Source organism: Electrophorus electricus, chromosome 7, assembly GCF_041902795.1.
Source record: "Electrophorus electricus isolate QZ-2024a chromosome 7, ASM4190279v1, whole genome shotgun sequence".
Taxonomy (NCBI): Eukaryota; Metazoa; Chordata; class Actinopteri; order Gymnotiformes; family Gymnotidae; genus Electrophorus; species Electrophorus electricus.
In genome coordinates, this window is record NC_137503.1 from 12,211,372 (window position 1) to 12,232,582 (window position 21,211).

The following is a 21,211-nucleotide window of genomic DNA, read 5'->3' on the forward strand; positions in this document are numbered from 1 at the left end:
TCTGCACCTAAACCTCAGAGCCACCACTTCACGGCCAGTGTGCTAGAGTACAGAGTGAAAATGAAAATTGTGTCATTGTCCAATTATTTATTGACTACACTGCATAGATGTCCCCAGAAATGAGGTCACATTCTTTACTTTCTTCTCATACTGTATCTCTTCATTTTCAAGTGAAAATCCTTTATTATGTAAAAATAACTATTTTGACGTCTGGATGGAAATGTATATTTCAGTAGCTGAGGTCTCCCATGGAGTCTGGCACACTCATCTGTCCCTGGGGCTAGCTCTCCCACGCTCACTTCCTCTCATTACTGTCATCTGGCAGAGTAAAGATGTCACTTGAAATCCTCATAGATGGCTTTTTGTTTTAGTCTCACAGTTCCTCACAGATGTTGCAACCAAGGTGCTGTCCAGTGAAAGGTTGGTGCTATCCTGCAACTGGATGAGAGAGTAACCCTGGCTGTACAGCTGACCATGCAGGAACATACACACACAAAGAAAAACAAGCACACGCACACACATGCACACACATGCACACACACACACAAAAAACCCCCACAAACACATGGGACTGTAACAGCTATGTCCACTTCCTCTGCTTTGCAGACATTTTTTACATTTTCACATGTCAAAAAAAAACAATGTAATATTAAAAAATGTTTTAAACAAGTGCTCTGAGTACTAAAATTCAATGAAAACCTTAGGTTTCACCCTAAACTCTTAAAGTTCATGTAATAAAGCTATGTAGCTGTTGGCAAACACAAGTGCAATTAGATATTCTAATCATAAAATATGGCCCAGCCTGATCTTCCCACCAGTGTATACTAACAGCCTGATCTTCCCACAGGTGTATAGTAACAGCCTGATCTTCCCACCAGTGTATACTAACAGCCTGATCTTCCCACAGGTGTATACTAACAGCCTGATCTTCCCACAGGTGTATACTAACAGCCTGATCTTCCCACCAGTGTATACTAACAGCCTGATCTTCCCACAGGTGTATAGTAACAGCCTGATCTTCCCACCAGTGTATACTAACAGCCTGATCTTCCCACAGGTGTATACTAACAGCCTGATCTTCCCACCAGTGTATACTAACAGCCTGATCTTCCCACCAGTGTATACTAACAGCCTGATATTCCCACCAGTGTATACTAACAGCCTGATCTTCCCACAGGTGTATACTAACAGCCTGATCTTCCCACAGGTGTATACTAACAGCCTGATCTTCCCACCAGTGTATACTAACAGCCTGATCTTCCCACAGGTGTATAGTAACAGCCTGATCTTCCCACCAGTGTATACTAACAGCCTGATCTTCCCACAGGTGTATACTAACAGCCTGATCTTCCCACCAGTGTATACTAACAGCCTGATCTTCCCACCAGTGTATACTAACAGCCTGATATTCCCACCAGTGTATACTAACAGCCTGATCTTCCCACAGGTGTATACTAACAGCCTGATCTTCCCACCAGTGTATACTAACAGCCTGATCTTCCCACCAGTGTATACTAACAGCCTGATCTTCCCACAGGTGTATAGTAACAGCCTGATCTTCCCACCAGTGTATACTAACAGCCTGATCTTCCCACCAGTGTATACTAACAGCCTGATCTTCCCACCAGTGTATACTAACAGCCTGATCTTCCCACCAGTGTATACTAACAGCCTGATCTTCCCACCAGTGTATACTAACAGCCTGATCTTCCCACCAGTGTATACTAACAGCCTGATCTTCCCACCAGTGTATACTAACAGCCTGATCTTCCCACAGGTGTATAGTAACAGCCTGATCTTCCCACCAGTGTATACTAACAGCCTGATCTTCCCACCAGTGTATACTAACAGCCTGATCTTCCCACAGGTGTATAGTAACAGCCTGATCTTCCCACAGGTGTATACTAACAGCCTGATCTTCCCACCAGTGTATACTAACAGCCTGATCTTCCCACCAGTGTATACTAACAGCCTGATCTTCACAAAGGTGTATACTAACAGCCTGATCTTGACAAGCCTCACCCTTTGCTGCATTATAGTATTACAACATTACTAACAGAAGACTCTCAGCTAAACATCTCTGGCTGTTATCCACAAGGATGTTAAAATAGTGCTGCGAATAACCTGTAGTTTTGTATAATGGCAATGTCTGCACCTCAGACATGCAGACCTTTATCTTACTATGAAAGATGGAAAAACCACTCTGAGAGGAGCTCTCAGTAGGCTGCAAAACACCAGCATCATTGTGCAGCGATCAGAATTTACACAACATCGACGCCATGTGACAATTCAGGCAATTGATTTTCTTAGGAGCACATGGATGATGAGCTCTGGAGAATAGTGAAGAGTCACAGAATGACCCTAAATGTGATGCTGGGTTGAATTAGGCTGGTCGATGTGATGTGATTGCTATTGCTTGTTCTGATTACTCCTGCTGTGTGCTCTCTTTCTCTCTGTGTGTGTGTGTGTGTGTGTGTGTGTGTGTGTGTGTGTGTGTGTGTGTGTGTGTGTGTGTGTGTGTGTGTGTGTGTGTGTGTGTGTGTGCATGTGTGTGTGTGTGTGTGCGTGTATGTGTGTGTGTGTGCGTGCGTGTGTGTGTGCGTGTGTGCATGCGTGTGTGTAAAAATGAACTTATGTATAAGAACCTGAGGAGTCCACATATAAAACAAGAATGATTAGAAATGGGGGAAGGGAATATAAAATCATTCCAAGTTCAACACAAAACAGGCGAGAAGGATAAAGAAGAGGTAAATATGATTGTGAAAATAGTACAATTGCTTAATCTGTTAATCATGTATAGCTCATCCCCCATCTGTGCCATTTGTAAGTAGGAATCTTTTGGAACATATTTGATGGTGTTGTCCAAAAGCAGGGAACCCTTGTTCCCCAATTTATTTGGCCAACTAGTTGAGCATGTGGTGTTCCCCCTGTTTGTGACCGGTCATTTGCCCCTGTGGGATGGTCCATGCTTCAGAGCACTTTGGAGCAGGTGTGGGCATGTTTCTCCCCATGCCCTTATTTTTTGGATTCAGATTTAGAATTGGGAATTGGGGAAAATGGAAAAGAGAGGTACAATAAAAAAATTATGGCAGCTTTGATGCGTTTTGGTGTTTCTATGTGCAGCCATGCCCTGCATGGGTTCAGTCCAGAATAACAGAGCTGGTCCCTTTAGCATCAGAAGGCCCGAGCAGAGCAGTCGAATGGCTGAATATCTCCACCTGCAAGCTGCCACTGAGGATAAATTGTAGTTCATTTCCTATAAGGTACTTAAGAGCGATTCCTAATCAAAGGTTTAATTACACACCCTGCTCATTATAGGAGATAATTTGGTGGAAAAATACCTACATCAGGCGACTCTGCCTACACAGAAGTACTTGACTGTTAAGATCTACCTACAAGTATTGGTGCAATGAAAACAAACTTGCTTGCAGTTGGTCCTCTCTCGCTTTCTGACTTTTTTTTTTGGGGGGGGGGGGTGTTTTTTTAATCCCTGGTCTTATCCCTGCCCTTTTGAGTGGAGTAGCATTAGCATCTCAATCAAGGAAAGGCCACTGTGATTCAATGTCTGGGTAACTCTCAACAGGAGAAAATCTTTTCAAATTAAATGGTAGGTGATATAGAGAAATGGGAGTATCTATGCTATTTGCAGCTTGGATAGAAACCCTCCCAGCCCACGCAGACATGTAATTTGTATAATGCATGCTTTGCGTATCTAGTTGTTACAGTCAAGCTGGTTTGGCACGACTCAGCTGTGCACAGCTCACACATCTGCTCAGCTGTAATTGTCAATGAATGTAATGCCTCGTGCTTAGACTATAAGAGGCTTTCTACAGTGTGTTGGCTTTTACAGAAATTCAGACCAGCACACAGTAGGAGGATGTGCAGTATTTCCATTTGATGGACTGGCCTATCAGTGCAGATCTACAATATACCTCTGGTCTTATTTTGTGCCATTCGTTTCTGTTTTTCTCACTTTCTGTCTCTATTTAATGAAAGTCATACACTGTCGTGGCTAGGGGCCACATACTCTGTAGTATGGCACCTGGCCAGGCCATAGTTTTGGCAGTGATATCTTCCTGAAATACTCTCTCACACACACACTTTTCCTTTTAGTGTGTGAGAAAGCATGCCTGTGAGTGTGTGTGTGTGGGTGTATGCATTGTGCCGTTTGGTTAATAATCTCCTGACCATTTCATTATAGTAATCAGAAAGAGATCGGCCAGTGCTGGCAGGATGAGTAAGAGCTCACACACTTGCCTCATTAACTCACACAGACACACACCACACCACCACAATGCTCACCGACAAATTGGAATTGCCTTTGCGGTTGGCGGCGCCTTCTTCACCCACACATAAGCACTCTTCCTCCTTGTATCTGCTCTGCTGTCATGATTCCTGCACTCACATTACTCCTCTACCTCTGTTACAGGACTGGGAATGGAGAAAGGAGGTGGAGCGTGAAAACAGAGAGGTGGTGAGGCTCTATGTAAAATTCTATGTGCCTAACAACAGCACAAATGCATCAAAAAGGAAAATTAAAACAGTCCAGAGTCCAGAATAACTAGAATTTCTAGAACTAGATTTTAGAGTTTGAGGAAGAGCTTAAGAAGAATGCTGAACTCTCTCTGTAATACACACATCTGGTTCAACATTTGTCACTTATACATAATTAACAGGTTTTGTAACCTGCTAGAACTAATGAAAGTGATGTCACAGTGGGGCATCAGTGCACTTACCTGTTCCCTCTGCACATGCTCTCTTAAAGGCTGCCTTCCAGCTATCTCCAAACCTACACCCAACCACCAAACCCACACCAAACCCCCAAACCGAAATGTGGCCCCACCTCCACCCCCAAACCTATACCCATCCCCCAAACCCAAACCCAACCACCAAACCCCAAACCCAAATGCAGCCCCACCTCCAAACCTACACCCAACACCCAAACTCCAAACCCACACCCACCACAAACCTACAGCCAACCCCAACCCCAAACCCACACCCAACCCCAACCCCAAACCCAAACCTAACCCCAACCTCACATCCAAAACTGGGTGAAGGATAAACTGACAGAAGCATAAAAAGATGTCTAAATAAATGTATATAAATTAGTAGAATGATGGATAGATGGATGAAAAGACATGAATGAATGAATAAATGGTGAGGAATACTACCAATGGCATTGCTAGACTGGCTCTTTTCTAAAAAGTCCTGAATGTTTTTTGGGCACAAAGAAAAAGGAACATAAGTCTGACTTCCTTTTTTTTTTTTACAGACCATTAATAAATACAAAACACTATACAGAGGTAGCCTAGATGAAGTAGATATCACTGGGCAGCAAGATTGGACTAAAGCACAACTTTCAGTTTTTTCTCCCAAACAAAGGGGGTTTGATCCATCTGTTCACTGACTACATTAAGCAATCCCGTGACAATACTAAAGCTTCATAACACAAGTTGTTCTTTCAGAATATATCAAGTAATTTCATTGCCGCTTCGTGTTTTATTAGTCTATACCAGGCTGTTTAAACCGGGGGCGCCCAACTCAGGAGTGTCCAACTCCAGTCCCGAACCTTTCTTCTCTAACACAATGCATTTAACAAAATCACCAAACTGGGCTGTAGCACTGAACTTTTGCCGCTGCCCATGTTGAAATCTATGACATCTTGTACATGAAGTCCTGAATATTTACCCTAGTTGGACTCTTCCTCCGATGATCCTGAGCCAGACACACGAACACTGCACTGTGTTCATGTGAGACACATGGAAAGCTTAAGTAGACTCTAGGCAGAAAGGTGCATAGCCTAATCAGGAAGGTGTGAAAGCAGTAATAAAATACCTAATAAGCATTTTTCATCTGAATGCAGAGTCCAGGAGATCAGCAGTTCCTGGAACATTGCATTCCAGACCAGAAGCCAGCTATGCTACCGGTCTTATTGGTTAGCTAAGGCAAGCTAGCTGTCACTAACAATAATTTATGGTCAGGCTGTGCTGTATGTTAAAGATTTCACATTTTCTAAAAATTCAGTTAGAAATATCATCACTTAGAAATAGCCTCTTTGGAAGATTGTTTGAACGGATGCATTATCATTACACTCACAGATAGCCTTGTATTATATATTATGGCAGCAGCGAGTCCCAGGTGTCATTAATGCCTTATGATGCCCCTAAGTGTTAGCATAAAGGTCAAGCCCTTGAAACCATGCACAAAGCACAGTTCTCTATGACACCTTATAATAACTTTCTGGACAAGTCTGCAGTTAATTCCGGACAGCCTGCAGTTAAGTATCCAGCTCCCCGTTCACTGACATTAGGCAGGCCGGCACGCAGGGCCTCACAAGCCGCTGAGGCTCAGCGCTTTATTTATCTCTCATCACAACAACTTATGGAGGGAAACTTCAATAAGCCACTGGCTAATGCAATTAGCAACAAAGAACACCATTCACTGTGGCATTACAGCAAAATGGGTACAATTGGGCTCTGATAATCTCTCAGAGCATCCACTCAGAGCATATATATATATATATATATATATATATATATATATATATATATTATTATATATATATATATATATATATATATATATATATATATATATATATATATATATATATATATATATATATATATATATATATATATGTGTGTGTGTGTGTGTGTGTGTGTGTGTGTGTGTGTGGGAGAAATGTGTGGATCAGTGAGCAAGGGCGACATTTCATTAAGAGAAGAGGTAGTCCATGATATGATTGAGAGAGGGAGGCACACACAGAGAGAAAGAAATGCTGGAGGATATTATCTCTTTCAGGATGAATGCGCTGCTTGCTCTGAAGTACCAGAGTCGAGGGAGTGCATTTATTGTTATGGAATATTTAAGACTGCCTGTGGAGTGGATCGCATTGAACACACACTGTGGCCTATAATGAGGCCAAAGAATGTGGAGGCCACAGTGCCTGAACTTCCAGTTTGACGATCACTGCTCCTCAATCAGTTCTGAGGGCTGAAAGCTCCTCTAAATCATTCCTGGACTATACTGATGTACATAGAACTGATGTCTCAAATGAATTTGCAGCAAAGTAAACAAAGATGTGATGAATCTGGCAGCATCACCGCAGCAGTCAATTGGATGATTAATGATCAGATTGATTCTAATCAAGGCAGTACTCAAAATGGGAGATCAATGAAAACGCAGGTTTACACTAAGCTTACATGTACTGCTTAACTTGACTTTTAGGGTTCTTTAAATGCACACTCATTGAACAGATTGCAGTTTTACAAATCCCAAGTGAGTAAATCCGAGACATAAACAGTGCTGGAGGAGACCAGAGTTCCTGCACAGCCCCCGCCCCACACCCAGCACCCGCTTCCTTCCATCCTTCCGTTGCTCCATGGGCTCTGTTCAATCTCGCATGCTTCGGACTGGGAGCCCTGGATGCCAAAGGGCAAATTTGCAAGCCGTCAGCAGCTGTAAACACAGTTAGCACATGCATATTAGCTACAGGCGCATTAACTGGACTATGACTAATTACTCACTCACTTACAAGTTTGTTTCTTTTCATTGCACAAGCTATGTGCTTAAAAAGTAAGTCATAATTGCTGTAGATGTATTTTGTTTTGTCATTTTGCAACACTTTAAATAAGGTTAGACAACATTAGAACTTACATAAATGATACATGTGCATTTATAAATGTTTTTATCAATAGTAATGAACTATTCATGTTTTACATTACAGTCATATGCTGCATTATATTACAAACTGAAAATCAAGTCATTTGAATGAAGTATTTCAGTATGCAATCTAATGAAAATATATTACTGCATTTAATCCAAATACACATTTTTACTCAAAATAGTAGCCTATAGTACTTGTGAACTTTTAAATGATAGCACTTGTTAAATATGAACACATGAAAGCTGTTGTAAACGTTCATAATAACATTATGTAATAGTTATGAATGTGTTCTGTAGACCTTCTTCATATAAGTATTACCATTCCTTTCAAGTAAGAAGTCAGGACACAGTTAGCAGAGGAGGTATTAGTTGCAGAGACAGAGGAGAAAAGGTGACCCTCTGTGTGTGTGTTTGTTTACTTGCATAGGCAGGTACCAGGGCAGGAACATAGACAGTGGCCACGTGGGAAAGAGGCACCATGTCTGATGAAATGACTGAGAGAGAATGAGAGAAGAAGAGGAAGAGAAGGAGAGCGAGGGAGGAGAGAGAGTAAGAGAGAGGGTGAGGCCAACTGTGCAGGGGATTGCTGCTTTGTGCTGTCTGATGCATTTATATCTCCTGATTACGGTCTGCAGAGTATAAGACTCTAGCCAGTGACTGGAGAGACAGCACAGCATGTGTGTGTGTGTTCGCTCAGGTGAAAAAGAGGAGTGAAAATGATCTTTGTGCAATTGCACTTTGCTGCTGGGTGTGTTTGTGTGTGTATGTTTGTGTGCATTCAGCTGGGAAAGAGAAGGAGTGAAAATGATCTCTGTGTTTTTGCACTTTGTGCTTGTGTGTGTGAACGTTTTCCATTCCAGTGATCCGCGTGTGTTTGCACTTTGTGGTTATGTGTTTGTGAGCATTGTGCCATTCCAGATGTCAGCATTCTCCCTAGGCTGGTGTTATAGGATGTCAGGACTCAGGTGACTGCAGCAGACATCACCTCACTTCTGTCTCTCTCTCTCTCTCTCTCTCTCTCTCTCTCTCTCTCTCTCTCTCTCTAGTAGCCTATAATGAGCCTATAGCCTTTCCCCACTTAGATTCTTCTCCCTGCCCATTATTCACCCAATTACAACCCAACAGCCACATAAATAACATTACAGAGTGTTGCCCAGGAGAGCTGAACACTGAGACCCACAAGTAGGTTGCTCACAGGCTAGAGGTACAGGAGTGCCAAGCCCTGCAGCTAGATCCAGCAAAGTCGACTGAGCTATAGCTGACCACTCTAGAAGTGCAGTAGAACTGAGCCTAGATACTTTCAGTCTGCCTGCAATGGGTCCACCTCAGATGAAGAGCACATATGAGTGGGTTTAACCGATATCTGTGCTATCAATTATGCAGTGTGCCGCACACTATTCCCCCGTAATACATACATACACGCACACATATCATATATGCACACACACACGCACACACACACACACTCCAGATTAAAAGCAAAGAGAGAAGTTCATCCTCTTCCATTATCAGACTTTCACGACTGCTTGCCTTGACAGTCCAATTTTTCAAAGCCAACGCTTTGTCATCCCTAATTCATTTTTCTCTTCCGTAATTTATTTTTCCCCTGACCCCCCACGCAAAGAGTGACAGGCACTGTTTTGGATCTTTCCCCGCAAATTCCCAAAGTAGAGATGTAAGACAGCGTCTCATTATGCCTCACCAGATGCATCTTCATATATCTCCCTGGTAGTCCGTCATTCCACACGCACGTGGTAAGCGCACATCATCAGTGGCGGCCGTCTGCGTTAGATTACCGCTGCTTGTGTGATAGAGCACAGGACTTGTCCCCGCGGCAAACGAATGCATCATTTCGGAGTTGATATGACATGTTTGATGGGGTGGCCTCGTTGAGGTTTGTCCTCGCTAAACCATGCCAGAACCACCTCCAATTGTGTCTGGGCTGAGTGAAGAGGAGTACCACAGATGGAGAGGTGGTGCTGTATCGTAAACTGGCCGTTGGAGGATGGCGTGCCCCTCACCACCGTCAGGGAGACAGGTGGTGCTCTAAGCCTCCATACCCGTAAAAAGAGGATGTTTGGAGCGCAGTGTGTGGATGTCGCTCCCTGGACTGAAGTGCAATTTAAGATAAACTGAGGTTTAACATAACAACTAGTTGAGCAAAGCTTTACTGCGTTACAGCATATTCATTCTTGACATCTGATTGCCCTGTTCTAGAAGCCTGTGATGAAGTGACCGTGTGGCAGGGAGGTCCCATGGTAGGAAGCAGACAGGACAAGCACCTCAGCTGAAGATTTTTATTCATTTGTTTCTTTTCCAGTTTTCTCAATACCAGCAAATCCCATAAAAACCAGTGTGCCGAGCATTATCCACATAAGTCCCTGTGGTTCAAACAACATAAAACACAGACAAGAATAGTCCTGCGCACTCCTAGTCAGCGTGCTCTTTGTCTTATTTTAAGACGAAAGTAAAAACGTTCATACAGTGTTTAAAATCAGTCCATACCATGGCAACATACAAGTAATTCCGATTATATCACAGCTATAACGATGCTCCACAACAGACTCACCCAGGGTACTGATTAGGGTTGGTTAGGGTTGCATATTTATAAGTTGAATTTCCCACCAAACTATTTAGGTAAAATCCAGTACATTACTATAGGTGTACATCTCATCCACACATTCATATTCAGACTAGGCAATGTATTTCTCTATAGAATTACCAAGTGTTACATAAATAAAGACATTATTATGGTTCTGTGATTGATTATACTAAGACAGGTATATTATTGGAATGCATTTCATTCAACCAGTTCCTCCTTTTCTCTCACTCTCTTCTCAAGACAAGTGGCATAGTCCGATGTCTAGAATTATACGCACTTCCCGGACATGTGCCTTCCCAGGAGCGTTGCGTCAACCCAGACGGTAACGGTGAGCTCTTTATTCTATGCCTCAGTCTGCTATCCGCGATAGTGAAGACAGGTCCATCATCACAAGGCCCCTGCATGTGTCCATGGTCACAGTGACACAGACTTTTCCCAGGCTCTCAACACACTGGTAGTACTGGTTCAGTGGGTGCATCTGATGGTCTGCATGGTCTATAGCTCATAGTAGTCTGTGCATGCTCTATCAAAATGCACATGACAAAGGCACCTAGGGGGACTTCGTTTTCGACTCAACAGTTCGCTGGTCTTTACTGAACATAAAGAACTGTTTTTTTTCCCCTGTTGTCATCTGTGTTCCTGCTTGCTTGCTGGTGCACCTCTTCCATTTCTTCTGAGGCTCCAGAGACCTCTTCACATCATACATTTTCTTCCCTTTTCACTCTGTCTCCCCTGGGACTAACTACGTGTTCAAACCTGTACCTGAGCGGTTGAACAGAGACGTGTGCTCACATAGACCCGGGGTATATGTAGACCCTGAGCACACACAGACTCAAAACACACACAGAACCAGAGCACACACAGACCCGGGGTATACATAGACCCAGCATACACACAGACTCAGCATACACACACAGACCCAGAGCACACACAGACCCAGCAAATACAGACCCAGAGCACACCCAGACCCAGCAAATACAGACCCAGAGCACACACAGACCCAGAGCACACACAGACCCAGCATATACAGACCCAGAGCACACACAGACCCAGCATATAGAGACCCAGAGCACACACAGACCCAGCATATAGAGACCCAGAGCACACACAGACCCAGCATATACAGACCCAGAGCACACACAGACCCAGCATATACAGACCCAGAGCACACACAGACCCAGCATATACAGACCCAGAGCACACACAGACCCAGCATATACAGACCCAGAGCACACACAGACCCAGCATATACAGACCCAGAGCACACACAGACCCAGCATATACAGACCCAGAGCACACACAGACCCAGCATATACAGACCCAGAGCACACATACATCCAGCATATACAGATCCAGAGCACACACAGACCCAGCATATACAGACCCAGAGCACACACAGACCCAGCATATACAGACCCAGAGCACACACAGACCCAGCATATACAGACCCAGAGCACACACAGACCCAGCATATACAGACCCAGAGCACACATACATCCAGCATATACAGATCCAGAGCACACACAGACCCAGCATATACAGACCCAGAGCACACACAGACCCAGCATATACAGACCCAGAGCACACACAGACCCAGCATATACAGACCCAGAGCACACATACATCCAGCATATACAGATCCAGAGCACACACAGACCCAGAGCACACAGACCTGGAGTGCACACAGGCCCAGAGTGCACTCAGAGTGAACATAGAACCAGGGTAGGTCAGCCACATTTCAGCACTCCTGTCCCACTTCATAGCTTGAAAATCTTTTCCTAAAATGTACCACAGACCTCAACAAAGCTACAGCTTTATGTGTTCAAAAAAGAAGTTTTTCAGATCCACAAAAATGCAAAAACCAAAACCACTAAGGGTAGTGGCGATTATTTAGCTGCAAAGCAGATGGTGGCATATTCTTAATAATACAAAATAAAAAGGAATGTTTGTTACTTCATAACTTCAATGCCTTTTACCTTTCTCATTAAAGGTATTATAAATGTATTGTCATGGCACAAGAAAGAAAGACTGGACATACACAAAAGGAAGGTCAAAGCTCGATAAACAGCAGTAGCAGCAGACCGTGTGTATGTGAGCACGTGCGTGCGTGCGTGTGAACGTGCATGACATGCTGAGTGCTTACGTGCCTGAATATCTCAAACCACTCAATAAGATGCAATAAACTAAACATATTATACTCACAGTGATTCTCAAATACACAGCAAGTCTTAGTTTGTCACGTCCAGTGCCTACAGTAAGTTCCAGATAAGGGGGATAAGCATAATACTCTTCCAAAAATTCACTTCATTTTGTCCTGCTGGTAGGAAAAGTTCTTACTTATCTACATCCATTTTGAATAGACTAGTGATTATGCTTATGCACTGCTTTCTGAGCTTAGCCACCTGGCGCATCAAGGTAGATAACATGTGATCATCTCCATAATTCCAGGTGAGCCTATAATCAATAGAGATGTTAGAAAAGGTTTATAGAGCCCAGTGCTGATAGCCACAGCCAGTTAGCATGACAAAGGGAGGTGGGGAGCATTTTTGTAAGGGTGATCAAAAAGAAAAGCACACATGCGCAAATCACACACACACACACACATACACGTCTCCCCAACACCATCCAATCACCTCAGACTAAAGCAGCAGTGTGTGTCCAAACCATCTGCTGAGCAGTGAAGAAAATAACTATGCAAAATGATAAGAGAGGGAGGGAGGGAGAGAGAGAGAGGGATTGAGAGAGAGAGAGAGAGAGAGTTTATATATATATATATATATATATATATATATATATATATATATATATATATATATATATATATATATATATATATATATATATTTTATTTTCTCTCTCTCTCTCTCTCTAATATATATATATATATATATATATATATATATGGGTTTTCAAAGGACATAAAGTGCTTCTGAAGTTTCTGCAGGTGAAACCGGTTTATGTTCAAAGTAGTAGCTGCTTAAATCATAACATGCATTAATATTCATATAAAAAGATATAATGAGGCATGCACACAATACTTCACACACTACCTTTCCAGGAAATGTACATTTGGACATGACCAGCCTGGACAGGAGTGACTCCAGGAAAACCAATCAGCCTCACTTTCTTGCACAGTGCTGAGAAAACGAAAGCCTAGAAGCGAGAGGATAATTAAACGTATAGAGCGAGTACACAACCTAGCCAGACAGCAAACACCTCCGGTGCTGATATCAATTAGCATGAGAGCCAAGGCGCAATGTTTCTGCCTTAAACTCATTACAGAAGCACTGATTCAAAATTTAATTGAAATAGATTAGTCCCGAAAGTGGTAACCTCGGCACATGAGGTCTGTCTATAGAAGCCCACTCTACATGAACTGCTCCCTAAATAGATCCATAGACCAACTGCACACTTTTTGCACACATGCCAGGTTTCAAGACAATAGAAGATATGTTTTTTTGGCACAGAATATAAAGGCAATTAATGAGCATTCTACTAAAATGCAATTTTCAACATTCTCATTGGTAGTTCACTACAAAAATGCTTTAGAACTTTATATAATAGGAGATAAATTACTGATGGGGCAGATTCAGTATTACATTTATATGTTACTCCCAGAAAAATATAACATCATATGGTATCAAAATTACAGATTCAAGTCAAAGATCCTGGATAACATTTTATGCCATTTTTTTTTACAGCTTTATTATTTTACATGTTTTAATTAAACAGACAAAAATAAAGAATCAGGATTTGCATAGTACTTCCAGGAGAACACGAAGTAATATCAAGATCAAAAATCGCATTCCATTGCAACTGTCATGGGCAAAAGTGCAGGAAGGGAGGAAGCAAACACACACGTCTCCAGCTGAAGAGTTCAGTGAAGCTAATGAAACGAAACCGAACGCACGCGCGCACCAACCAAAAGAAGAAGAAAAAGAAAGCCAGTAGAACAAAGATGGCTGACAATTGGTCATGCAAACACAACAGCCTTAGAAAGGGCAAGCATGACCACTTGACGCACAGGTGATGCGGCCAATAAGTCTCCACACACGCTACCTGTGTGAGGCGTGGCATCCAATCAAAACGCAAAACATGTACACCAGAAACGCAAAAACAAAAAGCACAACATAAACATTATTTTAAATATTCCTTTTTAGTTTTAGTTTTTTTAATTCATTCATTCACTTCATTCATTCAGGTAAACTGTAATAGGACAGGACATATGTTGCTAGAGAATTGTTAGGCCAGTCATGATTCCTGGTAATTGGGCTCCTATGGACGAATGTTCCAGGGGGGACCCTGGGGAGAGAACACAGAGAGAGCAGAAAAAATACCCGGGAAGTGTGTTAGACTTTTTAGAGCCGTTCAGTCACGTAACCCAACTATTGTATCCTCTACTCCAAAGAAGGGACTGGACCTTCCTACAGTGAATTATACACTAAAAACAGAGGGTTACCTGTGCTTTCGGAATAATGTTGCCTAATGTTGAAAAAATACAAATATAAAGAAATAATACTTTGACAAAGTTGCAATTTTAAAGAATAATGTCTAAATTTAAAACTACATTCAAGAATGTAGCTTTTCAGATCCACTTGGAAAGTTCAGAAATGAGACAGCTTCAGTTCCAGCAGAGAAAAGGTTACAGAATGTACATGTAATGACAAAACCTTCATACTGATACAGGAGCCTTCGGCTATTACCTTTCACTTCCCGGACACACCAAGATTCTTCTAATTCTACCGTGACCGTACATCACCATACCTGGACCATACACGTGCATACAGTCTGCTTCCTGTTGTCAAAGAGATCCGAGTTCCTGAAGACTTAAATAACGGCTTCGCTGGACCAGATAAACTCAGTGGGAGGCTGAAGAGGAGGACTGTAGTCCTCAATAATAAAACATTAATAAAACAACTGAAGGGAAACAACCATTTTAATAAGGTCTGTGTTGGGGAGGTAAAAAAAAAAGAAGCCTATTCTTTAGGAATACTACAGTGATAAGCAGTTAAAATACATACATTATGGCACAAGAGTGAAAGGACAGAGACACACCAATGGTCTGGACTAATGACGAGGTACAAGGATATACAAAGATAAACAGATAAACATATTCTGTTATTTAGGAAACAACACCTGACTCTCTAAAGAAAGAGCATGAGAGAGAATATGTGTGTGTGTGTGTGTGTGTGAGAGAGAGAGAGAGAGAGAGAGAGAGAGAGAGAGAGAGAGAGAGAGAGAGAGAGAGAGAGAGAGAGAGAGAATGAATGGGTTCCATTGTGCAGGAAACCTCCAGGCCAGCCATTAAAGACAAGAGGCAATCACCATTTCATCAACACCCCCCCCCCCTTCTCTCTTTATCTCTCTATAGCTCAACGTATCTCTCCTCTCCATTTCTTTTCACAGCCTGTGCAGGTTTCCATGTCTCTATTTCATTAGCTCCATCCTCATCTACTAAATCTCTTCACTTCTTGTTTGAAATACAGTCAGAGTGAGTGTCTGTATCTCTGTGTAGGGGGTTGCCCAATCATCACTGAAGGCAAATGAATTATCTGCATAACCAAATGATCTCCTTTCATCTCTCTCACACGCAGACACACACTCACAGAGACGATGTTCTTATTCTGCTTCTAAAGCAAGTCTGACAGTGCCATCCTCCGCTCGCTCACACCTCTGTCTCCAGGGCTGACCACATTATGAAACAATTACCACTTTAATTGACACTTAATTAATCTAAAGCTAATTTAACCTTGACAGTCTAACCTTGAGATACACTTCAAGGGGGGAGAGAGAGAAAGAGAGAGAAAGAGAAAGAGAAAGAATGAGAGAGAAAGTATGTAAGGGAACAAATGATTAAATATTGTAATCTTTACATGTCTCTCGAAGAGTACTGAAATAACAGCCATATCTCCTCACTGATAGGTAGAAAGTGGAACAGACAAAGTGTGCGTGTGTGTTCAGCAGCCTCCTGTCTTTTTGTCCATATCATATTTAAATAAATCATATATGACCAGTTGGAATGAATTATATGTAATCATGTCAATGAGAAAATGACAAAGCCATTTCCTCCGCATCTTTGAACTTCTTTTCCCACATACAACTCAGAGAGCAGGGAAGTAAACAGAAGCTTGTTGAGTCCAGCATCACTCCTGGCTAAGCCATGTTGTGATCAAATCAAGCCAATTTCCAAAGTACACCCTAATAGCTTTGTTTACACGCCACACGGCCTTGCAGCTCCGACACCAGCCACAGTTGGAGCAGAAACACGAACGATGAAGAGGCCAGGGAAGCAACACTGCAGTCCAAAAGCCCCAGCTCCAGATGCTAAAATACGTGCCTCACACCCTTCTTTCTTTCTTTAAAACCCAATTTTCCCTATCTTATTTTCTCTCTCCTTTCTTTAAAAACACTATTTGCCCAGTATCATTAGCTCTCTCTTGCTTGTTTTTTCTTGCTCAGACAACGGGGGAGGAAAAAATGAACAATAATGTAGAGAAAGAGTAAGAGAACACACAGAAGTGAGAGGAAGCGAGAGAGAGAGAGAGAGAGCGCAGAAGTGAGAGGAAGCGAGAGAGAGAGAGAGAGAGAGAGAGAGAGCGCAGAAGTGAGAGGGAGAGAGCTGAGGATGCATTTGTCTCCTGTTTGTGTTTCCATGACGAGACAAAGCTCTGCCTTCACGCCCAGCCGAGTCGCAGTGATTAAAGAGACGACAACCAAAACCATCTGCCAGTCACAGGCATCCGTCATCGGTCCTGCACACCGTCAGCATCTCGCCATCACTCACACACTCACACTGACGGCGCATGGGGGGCGCAGAGGGGGCTAGAGCGGGGGTGGGGTACCACAAAGAGATGACAGAGAGTGTACCGGCACGCGCACTCCTGCACCGCATCCCCCGAGTACTGCCGGTCTTATGGCAGGCAGGGTATAGATGACACTTCTTTAGAGCTGGAGGAAGAAGTAAAGGCGATGAGTACAGAGACGGAGAAGTGCAAAACGGGTGTGTGTGTGTGGGGGGGGGGGGTTACTGAGGTTTAGTGTGTGTTGTATCAGCATGATCTAATGAAAGACAGCTGAAGTTGTCCTGGTTTTCTCAGCTAGATTACATGATGGTTTACCGCGAAAGGAGCAGACGGAATGCCTCCGTGCTCCAGCTGAGTAGATCACCGCACCAGCCAAAAAGCGCAGGGTGGGAAAAGGAGAGAAGAAAAGCTGACCTGTGTGGGGTGTGTGCTGACCTGCGTGTGGAGAGAGGTCTCCGCGGCTCTGCTTCCTCCCCGGTGTCCTGGTACAGCAGTTATCCTCTGCCTGTCTTTCCTTTCATGCTGTATTATTGCCCATCTCTCTCTCTCCCTCTCTCTCCCTCTCTCTCTCTCTCTCTCCCTCTCTCGCTCTCTCTCAAAAAAGAATGACCCAGTCAGCATGGGTATGCAGAGGTCCTGTGTGAATAAAGGAAACCCCACTCTCATCCTTCATCACAAAGTCCTGGCCAGTGTGCCCATCCCTTTGGCTCTATCGAGGCCTGAATATCGATTAAGCATGCAAAAAGAGTCTCTCAGCTTGAGTTCAGCCCCTTAGGATTCTTCAGTTCAAGGAATCGTGACTTCTGCACGGACCACAGAGCACCTCAGCAACTAGTGTACTTGCCAACTATTGTACTAACGAGTGCAAAGGAAAGAGGTCTCAATTCAACTTTTGGGGAGACACTGCTCACACCACCAAACCTAACACATATGAGTAGTGTGAGCAGGAATAGTTGGGGTGGACATGTGTGCACCCCCCCAGCAAGAAAATAAAAAACAAAACTACACCTAAGGTACTAAGAGTGCGCTTCTGAATCTAATGGATACCTAGTGCACTAACTAGATGTCAGAATCTATTGTGTTAACCTGAAGCATCTAGTTTAGGCTGCAAGCAAAAGGGTGTTTATGCATATAGCATTCAGTCCACAGGACACATCTTTTGTAATGACCATAGAAATAGCACAGCTGTTATGAGAAGACACATCTCATTCAACTTTGGGAATACTTGACTAATGGATGAAATTTAATCTCCACCCGTGACAGGGTGATCTTCACAAAGGCTTTGGCCCAGAGAGATGCTCCGTCTCATATGTTGGATCTGGTCAGCTTCACCAGTGAATTATCCATTTTGAGTCTTACACACCCTGAAGTGCAATTCCACAATTTACTTGACAAATACTGGAGATGATTTATAATATACGACAGGGGTGTGTGTGTGTGTGTGTGTGTGTGTGTGTGTGTGTGTGTGTGTGTGTGCGTGTGTGTGTGTGTGTGTGTGAGTGTGCGTGTGTGTGTGTGTGTGTGTGTGTGTGTGTGTGTGTGTGTGTGTGTGCGTGTGTGTGTGAGTGAGTGAGAAGGGGGACAGAGAGAGAACGAGGAGTGGGGAAGAAAGAGAGAGTTAGAGAATAATGCTATGGTTTTTTATTACTTTATCAAAAGGAGGTATTCTTAAAACATTGTGCCTTATGATACATAATGTAATATTTTTCTGTATCATCTCTTATCCTGATGACTAGCCACTGTAAAACCAAACAGTCTCCAGCAGGGTTAGAGCAATGTTTGTGTGTGTTTGTGTGTGTGTGTGTGTGTGTGTGTGTGTGAGAGAGAGAGAGTCCAGGCAGAACATTCATTCACACACAGACCCTAACATGCCAAAAAGAGGCATAACTCATATACCTGCATGCAGAGACACACAACACAGAACATGAAAACATATAGAACAACAGTGAACTGAACTGGTACACACTGCACAGTACTGCATTTATGTATTAAAGTATCACACCGAAATAGATGCATATATTAAAAGTGGATCCAAGCAGTCATCTCATATCTTGATTTTTGGGCAGCGTACATAACATGAGTGATCCCAAACAAGTTTGATAAGAAATATAAAGATATGGACAAATATATTCAAACAGATGCAATCTTGCAGCCTTAGCTCACAGAGACATTACAACTCACAGTTGAGAAAATACAGTATTTTCACTGTGGTAGATTTAGTGAATGTCTTGACAGGTTACAAAGCGTGTGCGTATGTGCACGCACGCACACACACACACACACACACACACACACACACACACACACACACACACACACACACACACACACACACACATACTCTCTCTTACTCTTACTCTCTCTCTCTCTCTCTCTCTCTCTCTCTCTCTCTCTCATTGTAATTCCTGAATTCTATTAGACCTGGCCCTGCAGTGAGCCTGTGCTTAGCGAATAAATAATGCTAATGATAACAATCGCTCACACTGTCACACAAACTCTCACCGACACTCCCCAGGGGCACAGAGCCACACTGTGGGCAGGTGTGTGGGTGTGTGTGTGTGTGGGTGTGTGTGTGAGTGCGTGCGTGCAGCACTGTCTGTGTGGGTGAGCATGTGCGACTCCGATACCCTTAATTGCTCCCAACCCTGCAGCTTTCTCTGCAGGCCTGCATCCCTACAGGCAATGTGTGTGTAGCAACTCTTCTCCTCACCCGTACACTTTCCTCCTTCTCTTGCATTCACACACGCATACTGACATCTGCATGTCGTAATTGAGACTATATTGATCATATTAGTGACATAAATAAAGCTTATTTAAACGTGTAGAAGTGTGTAGAAGTGTGTGCTAGTGGAAATCGGGGGGGGGGGGGGGGGGGTGAACCAGAGAGACAAAAAAGAGACAGATAAGACACAGACAGACAGGAGAGTGCAAGCCAGGGTGAGAAGTGAGACAGCCTCCCCTTTGTCTCTGAGCCTCGAGTGGAGTGGCAGGCTGTCACGCTTCGGCTGCACTGAGTGTCAGCGCACAAGTACAGGTGGGTCCCATCACAGCTGTCGGAACGGAGTGGGTTAGAACAACCCAGCCCACACCATCTCTCTCTCTCTCTCTCTCTCTCTCTCTCTCTCTCTCTCTCTCTCTCTCTCGCTCTCAGGTCATCTAACGAATTTCAGTTTCATTGCCTCTCCCCCATGAAAACATGGAAATATTGTTAACTTGCCTGCATTTGCAAGGCCACTCTGAATCTATGAATAATGGAGATTAATAAGCATACAAATCATATTAGATAATTGAATTCAGTCGCAGTGAAAAATGAGATGGAATAAGAATAGTTATTCTTCAACAATTTCCCAAAGAGCCATGTCAGAGATTTAATATTTCGCCTCATAGATTTAGCCCAGACTGGGCTTGGTAAAGCAGACCCGGAAAAGCAAATATGAAAGATTGAGAAAATATATGTGTGTGTGTGTGTGTGTATGTGTGTGTGTGTGAGAAAGACAGACGAGAAGAGGGAGACAAAGATAGAGGACATTAGACACACATACTTACTTGCACAATGATAATGCAATATATCTTCAATGAGGGGAAAAACATGTAAAAATAACAGATTCCGTTCTCTAATGCCGTAATGTGGTTTGGTGGCTTTGAGGGACTGGGAAGAGAAACATTAATGGAGCGGACGAGAGTGTCTGAAACAATGTGTTAAAATCAATAGTGGCTCGATCTTGCACATTGCCGTGGGAAATACTTTTATTCTATTAGCCTAGTTTCTAAACACATTTGCAGCATTTTTCAAAGTCTAAAAGTAGCTCAAAGCATAGATGGATGGATTTTCTTTAGACCCTTAATATGATTTGAAGCACCAATGGATGGACAGGCCCTTGAATGCAATCAGATGTTTTGAGTGTAAAAATGCATTACCCATAAGGCACCTGTTCTGATCTCCCCTACCTAAAACATAAGACACAAAACAGCACTTGGACCCCAGAGTTACAATGACCAGAAATAATTATAACAGGAATACACTTCCGTGGAGAAACGTGCCAATAAACATAGCAGGCTCATTTATTAATGTTTTCACTGAAGTTTGTAGTATTCTTCAGATCCCAAAAACTGAAAACAGCTCATGGCATGGCTGACA

The 21,211-nt window shown here is 43.0% G+C and overlaps 1 long non-coding RNA gene across 1 annotated transcript; it reads right to left on the reverse strand.

Annotated features, from left to right (window-relative positions):
- Positions 1-7,450: 7,450 nt before the first annotated feature.
- LOC113577979 (uncharacterized) lies at positions 7,451-11,620 on the reverse strand. The gene is made up of 3 exons (XR_014124568.1): positions 11,606-11,620; positions 8,088-8,162; positions 7,451-7,461 (listed from the first exon to the last, which is right to left on the reverse strand). It is a non-coding gene; the product is annotated as an uncharacterized LOC113577979 (long non-coding RNA).
- Between the last annotated feature and the right edge of the window lie 9,591 nt (positions 11,621-21,211).